The following is a 7456-nucleotide window of genomic DNA, read 5'->3' on the forward strand; positions in this document are numbered from 1 at the left end:
AGGCTGGCATCAAGCTCAGAAATCCACCTGCCTCTGCCTCCCAAGTGCTGGGATTAAAGGCATGTGCCACCATCACCCAGCTTTAACTTTTTAACTCTTAAGTGTAGAAAAAAAAAAAAGAATAAAACAAAAGTGAAATCATTTTCTCCGTAGAAAAAATAAAAGGCGAGAGCTACCTGGCTAAGCTAAAAACGTTGGCTGTGTCTTCTGCTCATATATCCTGTAGGCTCTAAGTTTCAGAGCAGATAAGGTTCTGTCCCTGGCATCTGGGGGGCTAGAGTAAACAACAGCAGTCGGAGATGGTAGGTACTACTTGAGACAGGCGGGAAGTGCGTGCTTTTCACTTGAGACTCTCAGGGACACGGGAGGGACTGATGGCAGGCAGACAAAGTTCATTAAGTTTGGCATTTTGTATGTAAAGATGAAAGGGGGAGCATGCCTGTGTGCTGACATGGAGAGCCCTGGGTAACGCTAGTGATGCAGGAGAGAGGCAGGCACAGACTCAGGAACGGTGAGTGGTGAAGGACTCAAGGCAGAGAGAAGAAGGGGTGTGCTCTGTGATGTGAGGAAGGCACAAGCAGGAGACCTAAGGACAGGCCTCTAGAGCTGCTGAGAGGAAGGGAAGGGGCTTCTGTCTGAGATCTTCCAACAGAGAGAGAGAGAGAGAGATTGCCTTTAGTCCCAGCACTTGAGAGACAGAGGTTAGCCTGCTCTACAGAGTTACTTCCAGGACAGTCAAAGCTACACTGAGAAGTCCTGTCAAAAAACAAGAACAAACAAAAGAAAAAGTCCAGCCAGTTGTAGTGGCACACAACTTTAATCCCAGCACTCAGGAAGCAGTGGCAGGTGGACCTCTAAGTTGGAGGCTAGCCTGGTCTAAGTTCCAGGAGCTAAGGCTAGACAGAGAAACCCTGTCACAGAAAAAAATAATTTAGTCTACATTGTGAAACCCAAATCTATCAAATTATAAAAGTTATCCTTTACTAATTTAATGTCTTACAAAAACAAAATCACGGGGCTGGTGAGATGGCTCAGTGGGTAAGAGCACCCGACTGCTCTTCCGAAGGTCCTGAATTCAAATCCCACATGGTGGCTCACAACCATCCACAATGAGATTTGACTCCCTCTTCTGGAGTGTCTGAAGACAACTACAGTGTACTTACATATAATAAATAAATAAAATAAATCTTTAAAAAAAAAAAAAAACAAAATCACAAAAACAAGCCATCCAAGGCAGGGCCATTTTTCCATTTGTATCCCTTCACCTGAGAAATGTTTTATGTGACCTTAGGAGTAGAGACATAAAACTGGTTTAAAATCAAATCAAACATTTACTGATAATAAATTTAGAAGAATTTTAAAACAACTCTGGCCAGGCAGTGGTGGCACACGCCTTTAATCCCGGCACTTGGGAGGCAGAGACAGGCAGATTTCAGAGTTCAAGGCCAGCCTGGTCTACAAAGTGAGTTCCAGGACAGCCAGGGCTACACTGAGAAACCCTGTCTCGAAAAAACCAAAAACCAAACAAACAAACAAAACCAACTCTGGTGTGCACGACTTTTACCACTAATTAAAGACAAAGGGAAATTTGCATATTGACATGGATATGCTTTGACTCTGCATAGAGCATCATCATTTTCGGGTGACAGATCTTTATAACATCAGTGCTGACATGCTGCTTTACACAGTACAAAACGGAAGATGTTTAGGATCTATGATGGTTCACGTTGACTTTCAACTTCATGGGATGTAGAGTCACCATGCAAACACACTTTCTGGATGTATCAGCTATCCAGGTGCTCCCTGCCCATAAAGGATGGCCTGAAGAGGACTGGGCTGAAAAATAGCCCAGCAGTTAAAAGCACTGGAATTCAATTCCCAGCACCCACATGGCAGCTCACAACTGTCTGCTACACCAGTTCCAGAAGATCTGAGGCTCAGGCAAGCACTGTGACACACAAACTTGCAAGGAAAACAACCAAAACACATACGACATGAAAACATTAATTTTGAAAAATAATTTAATGTCTGAATGTAAATGGCAGTATCCCACAAGCCGGAAGTAAACAGAGCATCAGCACAGGTCCCCCTCTGCTTCTCAGCTAGACACAGTGCAGCCAGCAGCCTCACATACTGCCTTGGACTTCCCTACCATGATACCCTGAAGTGGTCAGCCAAACAGACCTTTCGCTGAAGCCGTTTTGTCAGGTATTCTGTCAGAGCAATGAGAAGAATAACTAACACAATCTGAAGTTGTTGGAAACCCAATCCCAAGCCAAAAATAAAATAATATACTTCTTTTTTTCTTTTTTAAGATTTATTTATTTATCTTATGTATGAGTACATTGTCACTCTCTTCAGATACACCAGAAGAGGGCATCCAATCCCATTACAGATGGTTGTGAGCTGTCATGTGGTTGCTGGGAATTGTATTTAGAACTTCTGGAAGAGCAGTCAGTGCTCTTAACAACTGAGCCATCTCTCCAGCCTCAATATATTTCTTTTTGGATGAAATTCAAGTTAGCAACTCAAATAGCTTTTGTTTGAGTTGAGTGTAACCCTGGCTGGCCTGAAATTCACTATGTAGACAGGCTGGCCTTGAACTCACAGAAATCTATCTGACTGCCACTGCTTCTTGAATATTTGATTTTTTTTTTTTTTCAAATTGTCACTTCAAGCCAGGTATGGTTGTGGATGCCTTTAATCCTACCACACGGTCAGTAGAGGCAAGCAGAAAGATCTCTGTGAGGTCTATGCAGTGAGATGGGTCTCAAAAAACAAAAACAAAAACAAAAGATAGATATTTAAACACAATACATTCCGTATTTTGCTCTTTCTTTAAAGTTTTGTTGTTGTTTTGGTTTCGTTTAGTTATTGAAAACAAGGTTTCTCTGTGTAGCCTTGGCTGTCCTGGAACTCAACCTGTAGACCAGGCTGGTCTTTGCTGGGATTAAAGGCATGAACCAGCAGCCTGTGTGGGTATGTAAACTTACTTGCCAGAGCACGTGTACTCATCGTCACGGAGCAACCTCTTCAGCCCCAGATATAGTAATGTTATACTTACATGCTGAGAGGAATAACAGTGGGAAAATAGTAAGCCTGTTTTTCTTTTATTAAACCATTATGGCTTTTGTTTGCTTGAGACTGATCTGTATTATATAGTTCTAGCTGCCCTGGAATTCAAAGAGGTCCACCTTGCTTCTGCCTCCTGAGTGCTGAGGTTAAAGGTGATCACTATACACCCAGCCTTTAATATTTCTGTAGGTTCATAAAACTTTCTACATTCAGAAAAAAACAGAAACAAACAAACAAAAAACCAAAAACAACAACAACAACAACAAAAAACAAGCAAAACCACTGTGATTGTAATGGACAATAGCCTAGAGTCTGAGCTGAGGCTATTCAGGCCGCATTCCCTGGCAGAGTGTAGTACCACAGCATGTGAGGTACCAGGCCTACCGAAGCAAGGCTGCAGGGAAGTCCTGTGTGACACCAGCCATCGAAAATCTATTACGTGTTGATCGTGAATTATTATTATTTTAGCAGGGTCTCATCAGGGTCTCTTGTATCCCAGACTGGCCTCAAACTCACTATATAGCCAATCTCCCAAAGGAAGATGGATTACAGGTATGGGCCAGCAAATCTAGTTAATTCCACCCAAGGGATCAAATTCAGGGTGTTGTCCATGCTAAGCAAGCGCTTCGTGTCTGGTCCCTTGAATTAATTTCTGATCACTCAACATTCAGAAACTTTTGATTGCTAATGTTTGTGACTCCCACAGTTATGCAATCCCATAATGGGTTGTGACCCACAGTTCAAGAAAGAAAGATGCATAAAGCAAGAATTTCATTAAGAATAATGGATTGTCATCCAACCAGTGGAAACTTTCCTTCAAATTAAAAGCAAATGTTTCAGGCAGAGAGTCTATACATAAACAGATGTTGTGGAGGTTTACATGTCATTTTGTACTGAAATTTTACTAGGAATGAAAATATATGTGACTCAAAAATAAGTAATCTTGAAGAGAATCTTAAAGAAAACTGAACCCACTCAACTATTCATATATAAACTCGATGTTTTTCACCACCACTATTTTGAATCAAAAGATCATAACAAAAATATTTCAGAAATGTGCTTTTTCACTCTACAAAATTAGAAGGGTAAAAAAAGAAACGAAAATATCATTATCCGACTAGAGTAATATCTTCTAAAATTCAAATAATCTTGCTTAAAACATGATAACAAGGAAAAGTTTGTTGTTTATTGAGACAAGGTCTCTTTCTGTGTTAGGGCCTGGAAATTCCTATGTAAATCAGACTGGCCTTGAAACCACAGAGATCCTACTGCCTCTTCCTCCCAAGCACAGGGATGGCATTTGCGGCCACACCTGCCTATTTTAATTACCTCTTTTTAACTGTCTAAGTGAACACACCCTATCAAGTTAAAGCCTGGGGAACCCAGCCGTGCTTCCTAGCCTCTTTGGGGATGTAGAAAGGGGGAACCAGGAGCGGGGGCGAGGGGGAATGAAGACAAACAATGAAGGAAAAAGGGGGTGTTTTCTGATAAGTCATGTAAGATGATCTGTTCAGCTAGGCTGCACAACCAAACACACAAAAATCCAGATCAAAGCTAGGGTGCATACCAGGGTAATATTTAGGTAATATCCTTTGCCAAAGCATTAAGGGGTGCGGGCGGGGGCGGGGAGGGCGACGACCGGACTGACAAGAAGGTGGAAAGAACCTGCTAGACCACCTCTTATTAGAGCAGAAAGGCAAGAAACATAATCTGTATGGAAGAGCGGGGGGGGGGGGAAGCAGTGCCCTAGATATATTGGGAGTATTCCTATAGATAGGTACACAAGCACAAAGACCTATTATCATGAACTAAGCCCAGAAAACAATGTTCAGGATGCCGGCGTACCCCTGCTACGTAAATATATCACCACTAATCGTAAAAGCCAAGTGTTCTAAATATACAGAGACATAAGAATGCAGACTCACACTTTCAATGAACAGACCCACTGGTTTTACAACGAGAAACAACGAAACACCAAAAAAAACCTGTTATCTGAAATAACACCAGAGACGAAGGGGTAAAGATGAAGTTATCTTCACACCTCTTTTCCTTCTGTCCTTTAAGACGATCTCAGACCGTCTCATTTCACAGGACACACACCCCTTGAGTCTCCGGAAACAAAGCAGGGTCATTAATTCTCTGGCCTATGGGTGCACGCACGCCCCCCCCCACCCACAAATGATGGGGCCGCCATATGACTTTCATTAATAAATAAGCCAAGCAGAGAGGTCTCAGGGTGCCTTGCACAGTGTGACAACCAGGCACGAGACAAGCACCACAAAAGAAGGAGTGGCTCGGGACCAGAAAACCACTGCCACCCGAGACGAGCGTCGGTCCCCACCACCGACGCAGAGGCAGCGGCTCCTCCATCCTCCGCCCATCCCGCCTCCCTCGCCCGGGCCCAGCCCGAGGTGACCTCCGGGTGACAGTCCGCGCCGCCCTTTGTGCCTGTGTGTGGGGACTAACCCACGGTCCCCCGGTCGGTCTCGGAGGGGGTGCGAGGCCGGCGCGCTGCCCTCAGCATCCCAGAGCCGGACCTGCGGAGCCTGCGCTTCAGCCTCAGCCTCAGCCGCGCGGCGCTCAGGCCCAGCCCTCCCCTCACTCACCCGGGCAGCGGGCAGCGGGCGTGCGGGCGCCGTCGTCCGGAGTCAGCTTTCTCGCGGCGAACTGCTAGCGAGCCGCGTCCGTGAGTCCGAGCCGCTGAGCTGGCGGTAGCGACTGCTTAGCTGCGGCCCCGGCGAGGGGCGGGCCCGGCGGGGGAGGGGCGGCGCCGCGCCTCTCATTCATGCCGCGGGGGCGGGGTGTGGGACCCGGATGCCTGGGCAAGTCCCGCCTCCTCGCTGAGGGCGCGCGGCTTCATTGTCGGCAGTGCGCAGGCGCGGCGTCCCTTCGGCTGGGCTACTGGCTGCTCTAGAGGATTGATTCGTGATGCCGAGCTATAAGGTTCCTATCTTTCTCAGCTGTGTAGTGTTTTCCGTGTATGTGGACGTTCGTAAGAGTTAAAAGAGTAAAGCTTCGCTTCTCGTAGCATCCGGCCGGAGTCCTCATAGGTGAGGTACCCCTAGTTAGATCTTCCACCTGCTGCGACCCAGTGCCTGGACAGACAGTGGAAGGAAATATATGTAAGAAACAGTGTGTCCTTTATTTAATTACATCTACTCATTACTCTCGACCCCCAGCTCCTGTTCTACACTACAGACAAACTGACTCAGGATTTGGGAGCACTGAGTCCTTGCCTAAATTCTAGCAGGTCAGCGAAAGCCTGCAGGAGTTCTCATAGCTACCACTGCTAAAACTGATTAGCGAGGGTGTGGGTACCACACCTCAGGCCTCCTTTAACTTTCCCTGGGAGGTATCCCCTCCTCCTCCCCTCCTCGATCCTTCTCATAAACCATAACTAGTTTGTGGCTTAATTCATCATGGAAAATGCCCACCAGCCCATTCCTCCTGCTTTAGTAAACCATACATTTCCTAGGAAAGGGGAAGTAAGGACTCAGTGAATGTTTTATCACAGACCCTCTCCTCAACTTCCTCTCTCCTCAAATCAGGCCACACCTGTGAGTTATTTCCCTTCTCCTCTCCTTCCCTTCCCTCCCCTGTCCTCCTCTTCCCTCCTCTCCCCCTCCTTCCCTTCCAATCCCCCCTCCTTCTACCTCTGCTCCTAGGATTCCTGCTGTGTTGTTGCCAGCTTAAAGTCCTACCTAATTCTGTCATCTTGGCACATAGGCTAAGGGCTGGGGTACAAAGCTTTCATATTCTTGGTCTCTTATTCAAGGAATTGAAATAAAAGCCCACACTGATGTGTAAAAGTAGTAAGAAAATTTAGTTGAAGCAAAGCAGAGCAGAGGGGAGGGGGGAAGCAGCAAAGCAAATAAATAAATAAATAAATAATAAATAAATAGAAAGAAATATTCAGGACACACTGCAACGGAGCAGCAGGCCACAGGAGTGAAGACACTCACAGGTTTGGATTACTGTCTCAGGTTTTCTTTTACTACATTCAAGAGGAGAAGTGTTGCACAAACTAGAGTTGTCTGGGGAGAGGGTACCCCAGTTGAAGAATTACCTCCTTCAGGCTGGACTGAGGGCACATCTGTGGGGCATATGCTCGATTAATGATTGATGTGGGAGGACCCGCCCCTTGTAAACATATCACCTGACACCGACTATATACCTACACACACCAGGAATCTCCTTTGGAAAATATATCATGGTTGTACTGGCTAGAGTTTTATGTCATATCCACACAGCTAGTGCTATCTGGGAAGAGAAGCCTCAACTGACAAGATGCTTCCATTAGATTGCTTGTGGGTGAGTCTGCAGAACATTCTGGATTACTGATTGATGTGATAGGGCACGAACCACTGTGGGCGGTATCACA

At 45.7% G+C, this 7456-nt stretch overlaps 1 protein-coding gene across 2 annotated transcripts in view; it reads right to left on the minus strand.

Annotated features, from left to right (window-relative positions):
• The window catches only part of Rnf24 (ring finger protein 24), a 54272-nt gene extending 48442 nt beyond the window's left edge, over positions 1 to 5830 (minus strand). The window contains exon 1 of one of the 2 annotated variants that reach the window (XM_021193612.2): positions 5682 to 5830. The gene's annotated coding sequence lies outside the window, so the exon portion shown is untranslated. Of the gene's footprint in view, positions 1 to 5000; positions 5097 to 5681 lie in introns of those variants that run through there. The other variant, XM_029536786.1, reaches the window with a different exon arrangement.
• Between the last annotated feature and the right edge of the window lie 1626 nt (positions 5831 to 7456).

Source organism: Mus pahari, chromosome 3 (genome assembly GCF_900095145.1).
Source record: "Mus pahari chromosome 3, PAHARI_EIJ_v1.1, whole genome shotgun sequence".
NCBI classification, from domain to species: domain Eukaryota; kingdom Metazoa; phylum Chordata; class Mammalia; order Rodentia; family Muridae; genus Mus; species Mus pahari.